The sequence below is a fragment of the Cryptomeria japonica genome, chromosome 2 (assembly GCF_030272615.1).
Source record: "Cryptomeria japonica chromosome 2, Sugi_1.0, whole genome shotgun sequence".
In the NCBI taxonomy this organism is placed as follows: Eukaryota; Viridiplantae; Streptophyta; class Pinopsida; order Cupressales; family Cupressaceae; genus Cryptomeria; species Cryptomeria japonica.
Window position 1 is genome coordinate 111596277 of NC_081406.1, and position 23957 is coordinate 111620233.

Genomic DNA, 23957 nt, shown 5'->3' on the forward strand with positions numbered 1-23957 from the left:
AGAAATACCCCACTCAAAAAGTGACCCAATATATTATTCATAAATCAATAATATTACAATATACTTGCACAAAAATACTGCATAGGAGTATTAATAGCCAAAAATAGGAAGGAAACTCAACAACTATCAGAGTCTCAAAATACATTACAATGTCTAGCCGCAATATAATGCCCTCATAAAATAGGATTACCTTCTAGGAAAATCAAAGTCAACATAATCTCTATCATTAGATCTATGGCGTTATGATAAATTGTTTAGATTTATAACAATACAATATACATAAAGTGTGGCTTTCGAAGGTGTTTCCCCTAAACCCTTGCTAGGGTTCATGACCACCAAACCTTGTAGAAGGGTGCCCCCTTGTGATCAACTATCAATAGTAACCTTTTGTAATTGAAAGGTTGAGAAATCATTTCCCCAACAGATAAATTACCTGATAATTAGATATCATATTTAGCTAGAGGGTATCTAAGGTTATATAATATTTGCAAGCAACATAGTCATTACCTTACACTAAATTATTGGATTTTATGGTATGCTTATAGATCTGTTTATCTACCATCATTATGATGGGTGTGATAACTTCTAGTAAGAAAGTGTGTGGGGGAACATCAATTTGTGGTTGGAAGTAAATTACTCAGGTAATGGCCTCCCTCCATGAAACAACTTAGTAGGCTATAATCTTGTTACTCAAACACACATTATTTATTGAGGCAATGATGTTTTTTTGTACATTTATTATTGCATATTATACTTGTATGAAAATGAAAAACTAGATAAGTCATTTTGTAAGAATGAAAATGTGTAAATATGTTTACTTTGAGTATAAATGTAGTTGATATAATCATTAGAAAATAATGTATTCTAGTCCCAATGAGAAAATAAAATGAATATTGAAAAGTATTGTTAATATTAAGAGGAAAATTTATTTAGATGTTTTATTTTATAATGAAGATCAATATAATTTTATCACTTCTCTCAAGGAATTATGTATTCTAGTTATATTCATGATAAAAAATATAGCTTATAATTTATTCTTATGGTACAAATGTAGAGTTTGTTGTAAATATAGAATCTTCAAGACACAATTAAATGGTCTCTCATGCCTTCTTTTCTAGTCTTAACTAGTCCTTATCAAACACATTTGATGACTTCTTTTCTTTTGAATTAGGGAACCACTAATCTCTTTCTTCAAGTAGGCCTTTCATCTTCAAGTTTCATATCTCATAACCAGTACCATTGAATTTCTCAATATCTTTACTAGAAGTAAAAACCATGGTTTTCAATCCTTTTTGCAAATTTGTAAAATCACATAATGTTAATGTTTCCAATATGGGCATAAAACCTTTAACACTTAATAGAAAGGCATCCCTCTCTATGCAAAACTATTAGCTCTTATACCAAATGTAAAGAAACAAGGTGAAACCACTACAATCAAATCTCTTATAGGTAGTATACAAATATAAAATGTATTTGTTTATCAGTAAAATTCATCATAGCTAACTAGAATCAAATAGGAAATCATGAATCCCTGTTCTAGTTAACAAATTCTAAATAAATATCAATGAAAGTATGCAATTATAGACAATAAGGATGTAAAATAAATCAATCAAGACTCCCTATTACATAATTGCATGTCACTTCCATTGTCCTTCTACTTCCTGTGGTATGTTGCTGACTCTCAGATATTGCGCTGCTAACCTGCATAAAGATGGCACAAGATTTCGAAGTTCGCGATTGATGAAATTGAAGAATTGATTCTCAATTTATAGATTTTTGGAGAAGATTGGTTGAGAAGTGGAACTCAACTAATCTCACAAGCTGATTGATAGTTGAACTTGTTGCAAGGTGTGTTCCCTTGGTTTGCTTGTGTTGTGCAATGCAACGCTTAGGTTTGTGACATGGCTTAAATGCCTCTTGTGGATTCTATAAGTCTAGTGGTTGTATCAGGTATTAAAAGGTTGATCTTTTGGTGCAACGACAACCACACTTGTAACAAGTGGTATCGGAGCTTGGTCATAGGTTCAAACCCCTCACTTGCATTGGGGGGGGGATTGTGGCAAGGTGTGCGCCCTTGGTCTCCTTGTGTTGTGCAGTGCAACGCTCATGTTTGTGACATGGCTTAACTGCCTCCTACAGTTTCTATAAGTCTAGTGGTTGTATTGGGCATTAAAAGGTCAATATTTTGGTGCAATGACAACCACACTTGTAATAGAACTGTTGATTGGGAGGTGGAACTTAATTGATTGAATTGATGACTGAATAGATTGAATAGTTAAATGAGTTAACTAATTGATGATTGATTGAGAAAAAGATGATTGAAAGATAGAAAAAGAATGTTTTTAGAGAATTAAAGAAATGATTTAATTAATCAATTAATTGAATTGATCAATCAATTTATTAATTTAGCATGTGCTGTAGGATTTTTCAATTGAAATTCAATTCCATTTGCATGCACTTTGAACTTGATTTATATTTTCAATTTGATTTTTGCATGTCTTTGAATTGATTTAGAAATTCAATTGGATTTTTGCATGTCTTTGAATTGATTTAGAAATTTAATTTGATTTTGCATGATATTGAACTTTAATTTTCAAATCATGAAATTGAAATGCACATGCACTTGAAATTAGATGAAATTGGAATTTGGGGAATTACATTTGAATTAGGAGAATATTGAAATTAGATGAAATTAGAATTTGCGGATTTTCATTTTGAATTTTGATTTTGAAGAATAAATTAGTTAATTAAATAATTTAAAGAAATTATTTAACTATTAGAAATTGAATTTAATTAAATAATAAAGGAATGAAATCATAATTAATTAAATAATAAATATTTAATAATATAAGAAAGGGGTTGAATGATTAATTGATGAAGATAGAAATAGAAATAGAATAATTAGTAAGATGAAGAGTGATGATTAGAATTAATTCAGAAGGATAAATAATTAGCTTACTTAAATAATTAAAAAATTATTTAACTAGTAAGACGAATAATTATTATGAGATTAATGAGATATTTTTAGGTGTCTACATTTTCCCCTCTTTGAGACAATGTTAGAATGATGTTGTTTCAAAGAAAACAATTTTGTTTTTGCCCCAGTATGCCCCGGTGATGCTTAGGGTGTAAATATACCCCCTCGGAAAATTGGTCAAAAAATTATGGAAGGTCAACTTAACGATACCATGCTAGTGAGTAATAGTTTCCAGTTTCACGCGATTTCAATTTCATTTGACCTCCCTACAAGTGCTTTGAATTTCAGGGGGACCACGACTGTCAAAAAGAGAAAACCCTAATTTTTGAACTATAAATAGGAATTTGACCCCTTCATTTTCTCATTTTCTTTCATTTGAGTTCATTGTGTATTCAGAGCTTTCTTGCAAGTATTTGATCATGATGTCGCCATGGAGCATGATTGCACTTGTCTGAGCAAGTTCTATCATACCATAGATCACATGGGACCAGAGGCATGGTAAGTTTCCAAAAAAGTTGCCTATTTTTTTGTTTGATTTGTCCAATTTTCAAAAAAAATTCCAGAGCTCAAATTTTTAAGCATTTTGCAATCGTATGTTGGACTTGTTGCAAGCATCTTAAATGTTGTGCATCAGCTTTAACTATGTCACATAAATGTTAAATATTGCGTAAATGACTATTAAATTCATAATGGTGATAAACATGTCGCATTTGTCTTAATTGTTGTGAAAACGTTATAAATGTATCGCATAAGTAATAATCATTTTGCAAAAGTTGAAAACATGTCGCATGCATTGTAGAAGTTGATTTTTTAATATACATGATTGAAATTATGTCATGCAAACATGATATCTGACATTTTTTTATCATTTTTCTCTACAAGAGCCACTTAGTGTGCTTGGTTGTAGGCAGACTAGGCCTAGTGGGCTTGATCTTTGTCATCAATTAATCACTGAGGATATTGCACTGATTGGATAGGTTAGACTATATCATGCTCTTCATTTACCCGAGGTTATGACCAACAAGTCCCTGATCATTTCTTTGGTAGAGTGATGGCACTTTGAGACATGTTATTTTTATCTTCCAACTGGTGAGGCATCAATTACATTGGAGGATATCTAGCGTATACTGGATATCTTGATCCATGGCGCAAGGGTAGTTTATGATCACAGAGCTAGTGTTGCGGGATTGTGCCAACTATTTGAGTGTGAGGAGAAGGATCTTCGCATGAGTGGCTGATATGAGTTAGCATGGGGATAGCTGGAGGGAGATTTTGATGATTTGACCATTGTACTCTGCAGCCTTGTAGCAGGTCCTCTTATTCCAAATAGGAGGTGTCATGGATTCCCAGTTGGTTGGGGTAGGATGATTCATGATATGATTGTGGATAGATAGGTCTTTGCATGGAGATCTTGCCTCCTTTCCATGTTATATTATCAGATGCATAGGATAGTCTACTTGACATATTGTTCTATCAGTTGAAATGTCACTCTGCTCTAGGTCTGGGTTTGGGAGCACATTGTGATATTCAGGCCAGTTGTTCATGTGCAACTTCAAACAGAGGATCCTTACTCTTATAGGTATACTCCAAATATTAGACATAGGGGTTTTGGTAACATCTTGTACTAGAGACACCATATTGACATACTACAATACTTCATTTTGAGACCATACTTGGATTGCCTCGGTTCGACAGATGATGGAAAACATTTGCCTTTTTGTAGACAACATAGATACTTGATTGGTCACACAGTTGACACACAATAGATTATAGAGTTACACCTCCCTGGATGAGTTTTGAGCCAGTTTGGCGAGGTACAGGGAGTGCCATATGTCACAACTTATTTTTCCAGGGTTGCATGAAATATCTTGGATTGGGGGGTTTGTATATAGCCTTATGTGGCTTCTACCGAGTTTGATTCTTTGAGAGAAGTACAGTGGGGTTGAGCAGCCAAGGTTGAAAATCATGGGACTAAACCATAGTAGGATGCATGGTGGGCTAGACATAGGCCTATTCCTTTGATGGATCCTACAGTTTTTTATCACAACATAGTAGATTAGGTAGTGACAAGGTGGTAGGGGTGGGAGAGAAGGAGATGGTGGTAGGGGTGGGGTTGCGGGTATTGTTGCAACATAAGGAGATGAGGATGAGGAGGGTAGAGATGAAGAGGAGAGTGAGGAGGAGGTAGACATTGGTGGAGATACCGTGTCCAACAACAGTAGGGATGATGATTCCACTTTAGGATCATCAAGCGATGATGGGGATTAGAGCTCTCACGATACAAATATATCGAAGCTGGATGATGTACTTGCTGTATAGGCAAGAGCACAAGATCCCGGTGATAGAGGACATGGTGATGAACATGACGATCTTCAAATTATGAGGGCCAAGATATAGAGTTTGGAGGATGCTTTGGCTAGGGAGGGCAAGGATGCAGAGATGATTGGACCTTGGTTCGCAGGGAGCAGGAGGCTTGGATTTAGGAAAGATATGCACCGCGGGCTGAGTGAGATAAACGATGAAGAGAGTGGGATGATTCTATACAAAGAGAACAATTAGTACATGATTCCTATGATCAATATATTGCTCTAGGTATTGTTACTTTGACATGAGATGACAACCTTATTCATTTAGAGCTTAGGAGTCCATGTACTAGTAACAAGAGTATGAGAGGGTTGTCCCTGAGGGACAACATAGTCAGAGCTATAGTGCTTACATGTTTGTGAGGAGATCTAGCAGATTGATTACTCATGGTCCCACCTCGGGCACTATTGGGTCATCTTGGGGCAGGATCTAGTGGACAGGATCGACTTGGTGATAGAGGTAGCATTGGTTGACACTTATTATTATGTTACTTAAGCCTTTGGGTATTTCATATGATTGTATTTTAACACATTACAATTTTTGGGATATATATATGATATGTAGCTTTGGGCAGCATTTCTATATGCTTTTCTATGTGATACATGATTATATGCATTGTATATGATATTAGATGTTTATACTCTACCATGTATTGCTGATGAAATGATGTGTTTATATGTGATGATCTAATTTATGCTTATAATGGATGCAACTAATAGAATGAATTAATGCAACTAAAATGAATTAATGTCACTTATATGAATGTAAATGATTAATGAATGATGAAATTACTTAAATGGTAAATGAATCTATATGATAAATGAAACTGACTAAAGTGAAAATACCCTAATATGTAACTTAATGAATGTATAAAAATGAACTATATGACATTAAGAAGAAATGTTAGTAAGAATGAAAGATTATTTTGAGACAATGAAAGAACATGTTAGATGAATGATGGAATTGATTCGAGAAGAAATGTTTGATGAAAGAATGATCTTGAGACATAATCAACATGATGAGATAATGAAATAAAAATAAATTGATGATGGATACATGAACTTTTGTGCATTTATTCATAGCACAATATATATTCACCATTGAGCCTTATTATGTAACAATGGATCTTTACACACTAGGGTATAAAGATCCAAGGTATAAAGATATCTCATTGCAAAAACAAACATATTGCAGATATCTATTTGCCGAATGAATATTCCAACACAAATACCCTAGGCACCATTACCCTAGAACTTCATTGGTTCACACCATAAACAACAAACAAAGAAAAGGATCGTGCCCATTCCGATTCCTCTAGTCACTTGTGGACATCCTTAAGTAGCATAGGAACATGATCTGTCGCCAAATGATAAAATATAAAGACTAACTAGGACAAAATCCAGTAGCCATACTGATCTATGTCTTTGTTTTGATTTCTTGATGTGATGGTCGATAATGTTTGATCTTAGATGTTGAGTACCCTGTTTAAGACCGATTTGTTTGATTTTGAGTGTAACCTTCTCTGTCTAAGATGATATGATGATCACTTAATATGATTGGTTGATACAATTGATTAGACAACTCAATCAGTTTGATTGCAGATGTTGATTAGATAGTTATATCCTTTGTTAACTTTGTGCGAAGTGTTTGTTGGATATCTGCTAGGGTGTTTGATTCTTGAGAGACATTTTATTGCAAGTTTTTGATTGATTTTGATTGTTTTTTGATTTCTAGTTATTTTTTCAAGATCTTATTTGAGTGTTTTTTTATTGATTTTTTTAGGATCGTATTTGAATGTTTTTGGTTTTTTTTCGTGTTTTCCAATGTTTGGGATTTTTTTCAGGACTTTTTCCAATTTTTAGGGATTTTTTAAGGACATTTTATGTTTTTTTTAAGGGATTTTTTTCAAGACATTTTATGCTTTTTAGGGATTTTTTCAGGACATTTTATGCTTTTTTAGGGTTTTTTTAAAGACATTTTATGTTTTTTAGGGATTTTTTCAAGACATTTTATGTTTTTTTAGGGATTTTTTCAGCTATGCTCCCAGTATGCAAACCTGTTATGATATGACGATCTACAAAATGCACACATAAACAATGGAAATTTTGACATGAAACTATGCTTATGCAATATGCAAGATGAAATGCATTTCTTATTTGACAAGGGTGACTATGCTTGTCTTATCACTTTGTAATATACTGATTGTTTTGAAGGTACATAACATTATAGAGATAAGGGTTTAATTGTTCTCAAAAAATTTTAGACCATGCAAATTAACACACTGAGTGACTCGACTTTGCGAATGGAGATGCGAAAAACTTCCCCACCAATACTTGAAACTTTTGGTCTTCTTTTGCCTGTGTGTGCAATTGAGTTTATTCTGACTCTTATGTTCATTGGAGACCCTTATAATCCTACATGAATAGCTACATGAGTTATTCTAACTTCAAAAGCATCTTGGATAGAGCCTCGCTACCACTAGACGTCTATAGACCCAACAAGGTTATCACTGTAATCTCTCAAATATTGCTCCATTGCCAGTATATGTCCATAGCCCTGATAGAGTTACTCACATGTTCCCATAGCCAAGCTTTTATTGCACTTTTATGCATGATATTTCAGTTATATATCTTTTCTCTTTTGCCTTGATATTTTGATATGTAATTTGGCATAGCTATTTTTATTTTATATTTTTGCATTGGCTTGTAAGTAATGAAACCTACATGGGTATGATAATTACAGCGGTGCTAAAGCATAATTTTGGATTTTTCACTAGCCATATAATCAACTGGGCATCTAAAATGATCTAGAGAAAATAATTTAATGTATGAGATATAGAAATTGATAGATTTCAGGTAACAAGGCACAAATAGTGAAGCTTCTACCCAACCATAGACAAATCGTCATCACATGTTGATGTTGAAGATGAATGACCTTAAGCTTTCAAAAACTTCATGCTCACGTATCTAAGAAATGAGATGACCCTTGCTCCACACTAGGGAAAATAGGTGATCAACTAAGACAATCGCCTTGCTTTATTGATGCAACTATATGCAAATGCAAAAACTATGTTCTATAAGGATGAAACTATGATGCAACTTTAGAAAGAATTAAATGAAATGCAATGATATACAAATGCAAAAAATAAAACCTAAAGTAACCAGCCTCTAGATGTAGTATCATTTAAGGTGCATGTTGTTCATGGGATCAGGGAGTGGATCTCCTTCCATGGTGGTTAAATTATATGCTTTGTTTCCAATGACCCTTTTTATTATGAAAGGACCCAACTAGTTAGGTTCAAATTTTCCTGGTTTTTCTTGCTCTACTAGGTTCTTTTGATTTTCCTTGAGGACTAGATCTCCCACCTAAAAGTTTCTTGGCCTCACTCTTTTGTTGTAGCTCCTTTTCAATCTATTTTTATAGCCTTGCAAGTGAGTTAATGCACTCTGTCGCTTTTCATCGAGCATTTCTAGCTCTTGTAGTCTTGCAACTTTGTAGTCTTCCTCTGATATGATGTGTTTCAGGGAAATTATTAAAGAAGGTAATTATATTTCAATGGGAAGAATAGATTTTGATCCATAGACCAATGAGTAAGGTGTCACTCCTATAGTTGTGCACATACCTCTTCTATACACCCAGAGTGCGGGATTTAACTAGAGATACCAATCTTGTCTTGCTTCATTAACAAATTTCTTCAAGATTTTTCAATATTGTTTTGTTAGTTGTCTCCGCTTGTCCATTACTTTGTGGGTAGTATGGATTTGAAAATCTATGTTGAATCTGGAATTGATCACATAGTTCACACACTTGATTCTTGAGCAGATGCCCATTATTGATTACTATACAGAGTGGGACTCCATACTGCCATATGATATAATTGAGCACAAATTTATCTATCTACTTACCAATGGTATATGTTAGAGGGATTGCCCCAAATGACTTTGTGAAATATTCTTTGGCTGTTAAAATGAACTTATGTCCATTGGAAGAAGTAGGATTAACTTTACCAACAAGATCAAATCTCCACTGTGAGAACGACCATGGAGATGTAATAGGTTGGAGATCTTGAGAAGGTGCATGAATTAGATCCCTATGTATCTGGCATTGTCTACATTTCTATACATATCTATAAGCATCCTTTTCCATAGTAGGCCAGTAATATCCAGTTCTTAGTAGTTTCTTTGCTAGTGCAGGACCACTGAAATGTGCACCACAAATCCTATCATGTACCTCTTTTAAGGCCAGTTGCGCTTCTTCAAAACTTAAACATCGAAGAAGTGTTCCATCTAGGCTCTTTCTGTACAATGTGTCAGGGATTATGGCATGTCTGGATGCCTGACAAATGAGAGTTTTTCTTTGATTTCTTGATAAGTCAGGAGACATATATTGGTCATGTAAGTATGCATATATCTTGTTATACCATGGGGATTCGGAACCCATGATCACACACACATATTCAGATGATGTAATCTCATATGCAAGTACCATCAATTGTTTTACTAAGAACTCAAATTGATTTTCATTGTTGGGCATGTCTAAGAGAGACCCCATAGTCTCCATCACATCGACAACCTTGTTTTGTACCCTTGGAATTCATTCTAAAGTGATGTGGCTTAAGTACTACTTGAATCCTTCAACCATCTGCTTGTTGGGCAACAATTTATCATCTTTAGTGTTATAATCATGATTGACTTGATTGACGATCAACTAGGAACCACCATAAACTTGTAGCTCTTTTATCTTCCACTATATGTCGGTATGAATTCCTATGATGAGGGCCTCATATTTAGATATATTATTTTTGCAAGGAAAGTTGATTCTAAAGGACTTTGAAATTGGATCACCCTGAGGAGTGATAAAGATAATTCTGACACCTACTCCATGATTTGTGTAGGAACCATCAAAGTACAATTTCTAACTCGTAGATGCTGCCAATGTGAACATAGACTCATCAAGAAAGTCTGCTAATAGAGGGTGACTATCTTGTAAAGGAGCTTCTGCCAATTGATTTTCTATAATCTGACCTTTGATTGCCTTTCTGTTCACATATTCTATGTCAAACTCACTCTAAATCATGACCCACTTGGCCAGTCTTCTAGTTAATGCCACTCTACTCAAAAGGTACTTAAGAGGATCAAAGTGTGTTATGAGTTGAACTTAATGACTCAAAATATAGTGTCTAATATTTTGAGATGCGAAGATCACTATTAAACGAGTCTATTCTATGGAAGTGTAATTGAGTTCATATCCAATAAGTGTTCTACTGATATAGTAGTGTAGCATAGGAAATAGAAAATCATCACAAACAATATAAAACATAATAGCTCAATCACAAAAGCATTCATTGCAATGAATCTATCCTAAACAACACTCAATAGAGACATGAAATAAAAACATTCAAAAGCAAAGATTATGCAAACCAAAGATGTGATTTGAATGCTCCTTCATGCGGCTCCATTGTTCTTCTTTCCTCTTCAAATGGTTTGATTGTGGATCTCACCTACAAGTGCACATACATAATTGAAAGCAAGTAGACAAGATTTTTGATCAAGAGTACTAGAAATTCGATAGTCTGATTAAGGATTAAAAATCAAGGAGTTTGATTGAAGAAATTCATCCAATTTATAGACAAATTGGAGAGATGATCAAATTAGCATGACATGGATATTAGAAGCAATTAATTTCAAAAATGGCACAATTGAGTGGAAAGAAGAAGGTTATGACACCTTCTATGTCAAGAATTATGACATATTGCCAATGCAAAGACTAGAGAACTAGAACCTTATGACATCTTGCTATGTCAAGAGTATGACGCATGAAGCACAAAAATAGGGAGAACTAGAGACAAGTTAATTAGGTGGAAATTAAAATTAGGAAATTAGAAAATAGGTGGAAATTAGGAATTAGGAAATTAGAAAATAGGAATTAGGTAAATTAATTAATAATGTGTCATTTATTAATTAATTCACAAAGAGGAATAATTAGCCAATTAAATGAACATTTAATTGTGACAAGAAGACTTAGGATAAATAAATAATTTATTAATCCTAGAGGAAGAAATGACACACAAGGTTAAATGATTAAATCATGAAACCCTAGAAGATGAATTAGCAATGCGAGAATGACAATTAGGTCTTGATTGAAGATAATTGATATCAATCATGATTTGATTTTGGATTGATAAATGACCGATGTGATAAATGATTTGATTGAGAAAATGCGCCAATTGATGAGGAACAATGACAAATTGATCCAAATTGACATGATTGAGAAGGACGACGATCGATGACAAATTGATCGTTAAATGACAAGATTGACAAAAAAGACAAGGATTGATGACAAAATAGATTGCAAAATGATAGGATTGAAAATGACCACGACTGATGACAAATCAATCGCAAAATGACAAGATCGAACATGACAACGATTGATGACAAATCGATCGTTAAAATGACAAGATTGAAGGATTGATGATAAATCGACAAGATTGATAAGAGGACAATGATCGATGACAAATCGTTCGCAAGATTGACAGGAGGACAAAACCCTAAATTAGGATTGACGATGTCCAAAATGATGACAAATTAGCACGCATATTGATGCGACAAGATAAGTTCGATCAAAATCATGACTGGATAGTGTTGTCGACAAGACCAAATTCGAAAGCGAGACAAAGAAAGAATGTAGAAGAATGACTTGATGTTCGCAAATGATAAAGACCAAATGCATGACATAGGAGAAATGTTAATGCGATGCAAAAACCTAAAATGAGGCAATGCGCAAACATTAAAGTATGATTCCGCAAGCATTGACCATTTTTAGGTGTCTACAAGTAGATTTCTCTTGTTGGCACAAGACATTGCATTGATGATCAAATGTTGTCATTGATGGAAACTTGTGTCAGATATTCTATCATCAGTTCTTTATTCATTCATTCTGAAAGATTGATTGAGGTTCGATAAGGTCCAATGAGAAGAACAGGTTATCCGAAAGAATGTACAGTGTTGTGGTTGGCAGTTCATTTGCACTTTGTATTTTATGTTGTGGTTCTTGGTGAGGCATTACAATCATGTGATATGCATTATTCCAGGTTTGTGGCCTCCAATGTTATGTTTTGGGTGAGTTGGAAGATCTGCTAGACATGCTTGTGGTTACAACAATGCTCATTAGTAAGTAGTGTGTGAAGATTCATTATGTGGATCATGCGAAGTGATTTTTGTGATTATTTGTGTGATTGAGGATGATGTGCCAAGATATTAGAGGCATGTGGACAATCTATTTTGGTCTGCTTGGTTGTTTTCATCGGATTTGAGCCAACCTATGTAACATATTTCATTTGTGTGTTATGTGGTTTATGGGCTGACATGGAATTGATCTAATTTGATGTTGTAGATATATTAGACCAATTGGTATGATCATTTGGCATATTGATTATGGTGTGGGAAGTGTGTATGAGTGATTGTGCATAGTTTTACGTGCACAATTGAAAGATTTGTGCTCTAGTATTTTGCAAAATATCAGAACAGAGTAGAGTAGTAGAGCAGAGTGTGATCATGTGTTTTGTTCTTAACCGAAACTATACTCAATTTTTTGTTGATGCTATTAAATAGTTCAAACCTTCTTGTAATCATTTGTAAACTTTTGTAAGGCAGTGAGCCTTCCAGATTTTAGCCCTTTATTTGTAATTGAGCAGCGAGCTCTAGGTAGTGTGCTTGAATGCATGTGCATTCCCCTTATGTAATATTTTTATACTTCTAACAAAGTATATCAATATTGTGGGTTTGAATCCCACAATGGTTTTTCCCTTAACCAGGTTTCCACATAAAAATCTTGGTGTTATGGTGTTGTTGATCTTTGCTTTGTGGTTCTGCACTTTACTTTTCTTCATTTGCATTGAGTGGTTATAAGATTAGGTTATTAAAGTTAAAAATTGTTGAACACTGATTCACCCTCGCTCTAAGTGTTCCTTGTTTCCAACAATTGGTATCAAATCCTAGTTCCTCGAAAGAAGCCTAATAGCTTGAGGAATATCCGGGAAGGCGTCTTAATGGATTCCAATGGTCTTAATAGACAACAATTACTTGTTTCACTTGATGATCTAGATCAGTCCAAATCCAAGATTCGAGAATTGAAAACAAATCTTAAGGATGCTAAAAATTTCATTCAGACATTAAAGGAGCAACTGAGTAAGTCTAAGGAAAAGAGAAAAGAGCTTGTTGACCAGCTTCAATAGAAATAAAGTCAAGGAATTGATGAAGAAGCCTTGAAGGAAAAGATTGAAGAATGCGAGAGACTTTCTAGAGATAATGTAGTTCAAAAGAATGAAATGGAAGCCATTGTGATGAAACAAATAAGAGAGACTGAAGAAAGGAAGAAGAATGAATAAAAGCTTGCTCAATCCTTGAATGACAAATCTAGAGAATGTCTCAGACTTGAGAATGAGAATCGACAGTTGATGAGTGACCTTCAAAATGTTAGAGAACATGGGGAAGATCTTGGAAAGAAGGTCCTCCTTCTCAAATATGATCTTGGTGTTGCAAATGAGTACAAGGAGAAGTTCTAGATCATCTCAGCTAGACTAGATGAGATGCTTGCAAGTTAGAAGAATCCTAATGATACACAAGGACTTGGATTTGAGAAAGGTGAAAGCTCCAAATCAACACATTAGAAGAACAACTCAAGAAAGGATCCGGTAAGGCAACCTAATGCTCATAAAATCAATGGAAGCTATTTTGTTTACAATAAATTTGGTGATATGGCTAGTCAGCATAGAAATAAGATGAACAATAATGGTCCATCTTTTATCGGTCAATGTTTCAAATGCAATAAGTATGGTCATAATAACCTTCAGAATAGGATAAATGTCAGATGTTATGCATGTGGTAGGTTTGGACATGTAGCTGTAAAGCGGAAAATCGCGATCGAACCCTAGTTGCTCTCCCCTCTTCCAACTCCAAGGAGAGAGAAGGGAGATTCACTAGGGTTGATGGTTTTCACTTAGGGGAGAGACTTTACATTCAAAAGAGGGGTTGAAACCCACAAGATCCAATCCCACACAATGCAAGATTGGATGCTAAATGTGTTTCAAGGGTTATGACAGCAAGGCTACCCTCTTTTGTAAAGAATGTGCATAGAAGAATTAAGCTAGGAATGCATAGAAAGTGACAAAGATTCGCTTATAAACTGAGATAGGGATATAGGATGAAGCTGCGGACTTGGAATTAGCAGTAAAATGTCGATACGGTGCTGTCCTGCAAATTTGAGCAAAAGTTGTCGGGACGATGGCGCCCGAGCGCCACGGTCCTCCGAAAAATCCGCGAAACGAAGGGGGATCTGTTCGTCTCTGCACAAGGATTCCAGATCTTCAATTTCAGCCGCGTACCTGCAACCTACACACAGAAAAGCGAAGATGATTGGGGGGTTAGGGATTAGGGGTTTGCCTTTAGGTCAAACCCCAGTTTTGGAATTAACCAAGAAATGAGCAAGTGCTGTAAATGTAAATGTCTGTAATGTAAAACAAGTACTAATACCTTGTTGTAAGGATGTTTGTATCCTTATGTGCGAAGGTATAGATGTTGTTGTTTGTTGTATTGGTGTATGTTGTATGTAGCATGTAGTAAGTGATCTCCTCTTCAATGGTTGAATCCTTGTCTTGAATGCAACACTTAGCCTTGAATGGAGACTTGAAATGATCAATTGCTTGAAGGAATGCTTGAATGCTTGAATGCTTGAATGCTTGAGTATAGTTTCCACGCTTGTACACATATGTCCTTCTTACCCAAATGGGAGAGGAAAATGTAGTTTATATACTTGTCAATTAGGGTTGATAGACTGATTTTCCCGACCTTAGGCCGACTAGGAAAGATAATTTTCCAATTTGCAAACATAAAGACCCGAAGTCCAAAAGAGACCGGGCCCAAAATAGGACCCAGGGACCAGGGCGCTGGGTGCCCTGGTCTTGAAGGACCAGGGCGCTGGGCGCTCTGGTCCCACCTCCCGGGACAGCAGGGTGCAAAGGAGGTTTAGGCCAGGGTACAAGAAAATGCAGTTTTCAGTGTCATAATCAGGTTTCGGGGTCTTCATTCAGGTTGCGTGTTGCGTCGCCATCGTGAAGACCGAAATGCAGTCGAAATTGCAAGTGTCGCAATTTTAGGATGCTACAGTAGCTAATCAATGCAGATCAAGAGGAAATTAGATGAACTTCATACTTATGCAAGGAAATGTTGTTTTCTATGCTTGCAACAGATCCGATCACATTTCTAAGTATTGCAGAAGCAGAAATATGAATATGAGAGGTCCAAAAGACAAGAAAAAGAATGTGAAGGCAAATGAGAAGGGTATAAGAAAAGTTGAAGAGATCAGAGATCAGATGAAGAAGACTTGGGTAAAGAAGAGTGATGATAATGCAAGAAATGGGTCCGCACCTAATTCTGGTGCTGGAACCTCATCCGGTAACTAAGATAAGGCATCTATCCTTGGGGGAAGTTTTCATGAAAATATTTCAAACCCCCTATTGGAGATCTTTACCTTGTTCCTATATGTTGGTGTAATTAATTATTCATGTTGGATATAATTACACCTTACTTAAGTTTACTTAGGTACATGCACCACATTGTAGTTTACATATGAGACACTAAGGGAGATGTGCTACATTGAGAATGCGTATGTAGGATAATTTCCACCTTTTATGGTGTGATATTGTTGTTACTTTATCATATCCACTTATTATGGATTGATAATTCCACCTTCAGTGGGTGATCCACCTCACATGGAATACTTTATTATTTCTCCTACCTACCCCTACCTATCCTTGCATCTCATTGAGCCACATGTCATCATTGTGTTCTCTCTTGTCTCTTAGCCTTGCCTTTATAAGCATGCTCATCTATATTGTATGTAACTTTTGATGATCCAACTGATTAGTATTTTCATCTTGATTAGGATACAGTTTATTCTTATCAAATATTTTGTCTCTCTATTATGCTATTCAATGTGCTCTTGATCTTGGCTATTTTCAACAAATTCTCACATGTTATTAGAGCCTATAGGGCTTCATTGATTAGTCATTTTGGAGAGCTTTTGGAGGTTTCTATTTTCGGAGGGCTTTTGGAGGTTTCTATTTTTGGATTTGGGGAGCTTCTCATTTTGGGTGCGTCCTATAGTGATTTGGATCTCATGGTTGTGTTTGGAAGGCCATTTCCATAAAAATGAGTATAAATTTGCCTACTTGTGGTGAAAAGTGAATTTTGGCCTTTGGAGGAAAAATTTAGCCTATAAGGCTATATGAAACGATTTTTTGTTAAAAAAAAATTAATTTTTTTCTTTTCTTTTCTATGAAAAATATTTTCCAAATTTCATTTGTTAATTTCACAGTTTTTAATTTGTTGTTAAAGTTTTATTTAAAAAATCAAACTTCAAAAAAAAATATATTGTATATTTTTTCGGGGGGTTCAACCCCTCGCCACCGTACCACCATTAATTGTTTGCAGGGACCTATCCACCGCCGCCTGCCACCGTACCTCTGGGCTCCATGTTTTTGTCATGTGCTCTGCCACCCTGGTTGTTCAACACCGTCCTCCACCACTGACAACCCCTACTCATCTCACCGGTTCTCCCACCGCTCTGCTTGTGGCTCTAGCGTCCGCCACGTGGTAAGAGGCCACTAGCCCGTGGCTAACACACTGTGACATGCCCACTCAGCATACCATTTGCCACCTAAGTAGTCCATGATGACATTGTGTACTACCATGTAGCGGGACACATTGACTGCCAACAAAGTTGGTCATCCAAGATGTTAACGATCCCAGTAGGCGTACATGCCACGTCACTCAATCCAGTCAGCGCCCTGTCACCTGCCACCTGTTCTGCCATGTACTCTGACAGTATAGTCCAGTCATCTATATGGACAACCAAGTCAGCAGCCCCGTTAGTACCACATCAACTTTTATGTATTATACAGATCTAATAATAGGTTGCCACGTTGTATCTCTGTACCACCATGTCATATGTATAGTCTGCCACATGCCATATTATGATTCAGCCATGTCACTATTCCATACAATATGGAAACCCACATGGGCAGGGAGGAGATTTTTTTTCAATGGCTAGATGACTGTCAAATTTAACCCAGCAAATTGCTGCATCATCATTTTTTAGAAAATTTGTAGCCCCCTCTCATTGAGCTTTTTGATTTTGCTGTTCAACTTCAAGAGGCCATATCTTGCTCATTTTAGCTCCTTTTTTGGTGCATTTTTTTTATTTGGGATATTTTTTCATGCTCTTCGCAGTGGTGGAGGAATTTTATGATTTTGATGGACAACATTTTTACAATTAATAATTTTTCATGACTGTACTTGTCTAATCATCAATTTTGCAACTTTAGAGGCTTCGTTTGGGGTCATACGACCTCTTTTTAGGCATCATTTTTTTTTGAAAGTGCATAATTTTTCATCTAATTTCATAATCTACCATCTGTTTTCAGTGATTTTGAGTAGAAATTGTACTTTCAATATTTGGTCTTTTTTGGCCTATTTGGTACTTGTATTTTGCTTGGATCTCAGTTTAGATCACTTGCAGTATTTGTTGGAGTCTCTTATAGACTATTTGAGACAGTTGTAAAGCCGAAATCAGAAGTCCATTGATGCAAAGGCATCATTGGCCCATCCATTCTCATTAGGAAAATTTTCATTTCCCCTTGTTTGGTAACAAAACAATATTCCACCTTAGGACCTATCTCCATGATCCATCAACACTCACAACTCACTCACATCAACCAAGTAACACATCTTCTGATCATGACTCACTCCAATCTACAACTTCTTGTTTGAACACTCACTCATTTGACTGAACATAAACTTATTTCCATGACAACAATCACAACCTTGACTTGTCAACACCCTTCACCATAGGAATTAGACTCCACTCCTCAAGATGACAACAATGGCTCATCTTCACTCAACCAAATCATTCCCATACTCAAAGAAACTCACAATGGCTTATTAACAACATCAAACCTCTATTAACACGTTGGACAACCAAATGATTGTGACTATCCCACAAAGTCTTCCCATAACCTCAACAACTCTTGCATTTAGACTCTCACCTTGAACAAATATTTCCTCTCAGATATCTGATCTCTATTGAACATGAAAAAAATCTTAACACAATTTATTTAATCCCTCTTGAAACCCCTTTGAACTTGGGTAATTTTACTCACAATTAATATGATCTTTAGACTATCAAACAAGAACTTTGCCGGTCTTTCTTCATAGACCCGTACTCAGTTATCTTTAAATTTTTAACCCAACCATATTTCTCCAATCACTTTGGTGAGATCCTTGAAACCTTGGTTACCAACAACATATCCAATACTGAGAAAAATCCAATGGTTCAATTGTGAGATATTTCCCTCGAACTGAGAATGTATTTTCTGAGATAGTCACACATTCACCTTCAACAAACTACTCTCTTCCTCCATCCAAAACTCATGCCAAAACACTGCATGGTCTCCTACCAATGGTGAAAAATAAAATAAAAGCCCTCTCCCCTTCATCAACTAATTTTGAGGGCATATTACATGAAAAAGCCAATGGTTCTACATTTTAAATGCTTATTGGTTACCTTAAGACAGGGTTTTGGCAGTTTTATAAAAAACCAAATAATTTCCTTGAAACTTAATGAAATATACTGAAACAAAAGACAATATTTAAAAAATTCAAGCCTTAAACATATAAACAAAATTATTAAATAAAATTCAACAATATTTACCACTATAATGATCTAATATCAAACTGTTACAGAGAGAAAACCATGAAAAGTGCAGAAAACCAACTTTATTGTTATCAAAACTCAATAATTCGACCAACCCTCCTTTTGTTGGATCATTAAAATCATATATATCATTTCCCTTCATGGAGAACCTACCAACCACTTTCCAACTACCTATTCAACCAATTTTGTGCACTTGTTGTCAATTTTGACACTTTTAGTTAATTGATAAGTTTTGATCTTTCTTGCTACATGACTCAACTTAATCAACCTATTATATCAATATGGTCATTTGAGACCTTATGAAACATAAAACATTAAACAAAAACCCTATCTAACCTTGAATCCCATTACATTACTCATTTTGACATTGGTTTCCCCATATGACAACATTTCATAATTTGATTACATTGACTCAATACATGAATTGATATGGCTTTAATTGCCTTAATTACATATCCAAATGGTCATGATTGACCTTACAACACAAATAACTTCTTGATCTTCATTTTGGCCTCATGATGGCCATTCTTGCCTAGGGTTCTCTTGCACCATCCACTTTGCCATTTTTTGCAAGTGGCCCATTGCACACACACTAAGTATAAAGTGCCAAATCATCATTTTTTTGGGGGGGGGGGTGGGTGTCATGTGTGATTGTACCTATCTCTATCTTGTGTTTTTTTCATTTTGGTGCTATGGGTTCTCCTAAATTTCCACTTTTAAATCCATTAAATTATGCATCATGGAAGATTAAGGCATGGACTAAACTAATGGGAAAAAGACTCATTCATTATGTAAATGGAACAATAACAACACCACCTGTACCTAAGGCTCATCCTAATGCTCAAGTTTAATGGCTCACTAAAATTTTTATGGCACTTGGAACATTGAGAATATATGTATCAAATGACCTCATTTTTCACATTGAGAAGTGTACAATAATTAAAGAGGTTTGGGATATTTATGAAAAAATGTATGGTCAAGTTGATAAGATTAAGGGCTACAAGCTTGATAGTTAACTCACAACATTGGATCCCAAGGATTTTGATACAATCCAAGATTATGTCACAAAAGAAAATGAGCTAAGAGTGAAGCTTAAGGATTGTGGAATTGAAAAAAAGGATTCTCAATTGGTTTACAACTTGTTGGACAAGCTTGCATCAGAGTATGCAACCTTTGTCTCTAACTTTCACACCCATCAGTTGGCTTAAGATGCCTCCTACACTCCACCATCCTTTGATACATTCACAGAGATGTTGATACTTGAGAAATATAAATTGATCAAGATGAGGATTCTCAAATCTTTAAAGTCACAAGCTTTGGTGGCTAATAAAGGGAATCAAAGCAATCAAGGAAAAAACAAGAACTGGAAGCAGTCTAAACCAAAGCCACAACAAGATGGAGCACAATCATCCTCTCCACAACAAGGTGATTCTAAATCCTCACCTAAGAGGAAATCAAATAAGGACAATCTTTTTTGTACATATTGCAAGAATTAAAGACACGATGAACAACGTTGTTACAAGAAGGATATTGATGAATTGAAACATCTTCTTGAGAAGAACAAAATCAATTTGCCTTCTAGAATGTCTACTTTGACTTCTTCTTCCAAAGAAAAGGATAAAGGGAAGGATCACACTTTTGAGTCAAAAGGAAAGGGACAAGCTCTTTGTGCTACTACAAGTCATGATTTAGGGAGATGAATTCTAGATTCAAGAGCTTCTCATTATTTGGCATCTTCATACTCTATGTTCTCTTCATTTGAGCCTTGCACCATGCCACAAATTTTGATGGGAAGTCATACATACATGGATGTGATTGAGAAAAAGTCTATTGACATTGGGGATAACTCCTTAAATGATGTGTTGTGTGTACCCCACTTGACAAACAATCTTCTTTCCATCTTGTTGGCATTATTGTCATTGATGCCAATCTATGTTACAGAGCTATCAAGAGGTTGTTGAGAAGCAGGCAGCAAGTAGTGTGCATAATACGTAGGTTATGCCTTACAACTACACAAATATTATAGATTACAGAAAAACATGGGTTACAGAGCACAAGTCAGTGTTGGTTTTGATCTATATATGCCACATTGTGTGTTGGACCAATCGGGTTTGATTCGTGGGGACTACAGATTTAAATATGTTGATTTATGGCAATTCAACCAATATGGCGGTTCAACTCGATGACCTATGTCACTCTTCAAACTATTTAATTTGACTAGTATGGTCGAGTTGGATCGAGTGGTCCCCATCTATCTAAGTGTACACATATGTACATGTGTTGGTGGCTTGCTCATGCTGAGAGTGTTTTTGTGGGTTAATGAGCAGGGGAGTGACCATGCAGGATAACTCCTATGTAAAGGAAATGGTATTTCCCTTATCTCGCAACATGTTGGTTGAGTGTTGAAAGTCATGCAGGACAAGAGTTTCATGGAGGTCGAAGAGCCCCCGCTATCCCATCGTGTAATGAACAAGGACTTATGGCCTTGTGGGATAATGATAGTCAAAGGAGGTCAAAATAGAGAGATGCTCTCTCTTATCTCACGATGTCAAGAGTGACTAACAAAAGTCATGCAGGATAAGGAACTTAAGGGAAGATTGTTGTTTCCCTTATCCTGCATAGGCTAGGATACACACAAATTGCTACATGGGCTAACAAACAAAGAAAACCCTTGTCCTGTGAGGGTTTACAACTGTAAGAACATTGTTGCGGGATAAGATCACAAAGGAAAAGGAAAGGTTTCCTTATCCTGCGCGTCTCTGTGAGGATAAGGAAAGGTCCGCGAGACAAGATGTTTCTTGTCAAGGCATAAGACAAAGCTTATCTCACGTGTCCAAGCAAGAATGAGAAGATACTCCTGGGATAAGGAAAAATAAAGACAAAGGCTTATACCAAGTAGGTGAAAAGACCATGCAAATGAGGTGAAAGCTATCAAAGAAAGAGGAAGGTTTGTTGAAGCTTATCCTGCGAGGCGTATAACATGAAGATCAACTACAGTATAAAGAGCTTGATAGTACACATGGACATTGACCAAGCTTGACCTGATAATGTGGCATGTACAGAGTAAATCAAAGGACACCAATTGAAAAGATGAAAGGATAGTTTGCCAATAGAATTGAAGATTGTGATTGACCTTGAGGCCATGTCTGCAAGCCGATAGTCTCAGAAATCCATGTGGCGGTCAACCGAGTATGATTAGAAATGTTGAACAAAAAATTTGATGCCACAAATGCATGTTGATAGATTTAGAGACTTATGTAGCAGCTGTCTGACATTGACTAAGTGATGTGGATACAGAAAATGAAGACAAGTGACTCCCAAGTAGTCGAAAATGAAATCTGATATGTAGAAGTCGGTGATGATAGAAGTTGTTGTCGATCATTTTAGAGTAGGTCGATGGTAGATGAAGGACACATTAATGGTGAACTTGTTTTAGTCTGTTGATGGGCTCGAGATGATCAATAGTGGTTGGATCAGATCTGCTAGACAAATCAAGTTTGCTAAAAATAGCAACCTAGTGCAGAAGGTAAGCAATACAAAGACCAAAAAGAATAAAACAGAGCAGGGTCATTCAATGTAGGTGGTCGATTCAAGGAAGGAAATCCAATCTACTGTGGACCATCTCCTTAAAGAGAAGATTGAGATTACTAAGTTTAGTAATCTATGTACTGATCAACCTGAAAATAAATGAAATACATTTATTGTATGCAACCAATCTAAAATCATTCTGCAGACAAAGAATAAGATCTTGCTGAAAAAGAAAGTTGACAGTAGGCAGAGAAATCTGATATGATTCATTGGGAGTAGATGAGAAAGTGAAAATTAGTGAAACTAATGAAATCTATTGAAGTTAATAGTGGGAGAGAAGTTATGTGAAAAAAAATTGAAGTGCATCGTTGAGTGAGATAGATAGTGTAAGTTAGACTATGAGCAGGTGCAGAAATAGAGTAGTGAGAGTTTTTGTAGCACTAGGAGAGAAAGGACAATGAGTAGTCTGAGATAGGTGAAGCTGAGGCAGAGTAAAGAAGACAAAAGAGTAGAGAATAGAGAAGAGGAACAAATAACTATCTGTAGATAACTGATAAGGTGTAATCCTTAGAATCAGAGAGAGTCATTCTCAAGATATGAGAATTCTGTAGTGTTAAAAAATTCTTTGGTAACATGGCTTTATCATTGTAAACCTCAATCCTATTGTAATTTCTCTGAGTGGGTCCTCAGAGCAAGGGTAGGTTCTCCTTTGAGTAGGTGCTCATAAAACTAGGGGTTGGTGCCCTAAAACATATTGTAAACTATTATTTACTCTGAGACTGGATTGGAGTGGTAGATTCTAGAAGCTATTCTCACCAAGGTTTTTCCCACATTGGGTTTTCCTCGTACATCTGGTGTTATGTGATGTGCTCTTGTGTGTGTGTGTGTTCTCAATTAATTCGCAATCGCAGTATTTGCACACATAGTTGATTCACCCCCCCTCTTAGTGTCCATTTGTTTTCTTTACATCTATCAAATCACACATTGGGAAATAAGGAAAACTATGGAGTTCACACCTGATTCAATTATCATTAGAGAATTGGAGACTAGAGCTATCATTGTGACTAGGTTGGTTGATCATGCATCTCAATTGTACTCTTTTTCACATTTTGGTCCTATTGATGAGGTTGATTCTTTACATGATGATTCACATTTTGAGGAGAACTTTGGGTACTTGAACTTGGGTGTTCTCACATGTGACCCATTCTTGAGCCTTGCATTTCATCTCCTCCTATTGATAGTACACCACCTATTGCACTTGATCATGCAGACAGTGCGATAATTTTGCCTTCTTGTGATTCACTGCAATAGGATATTC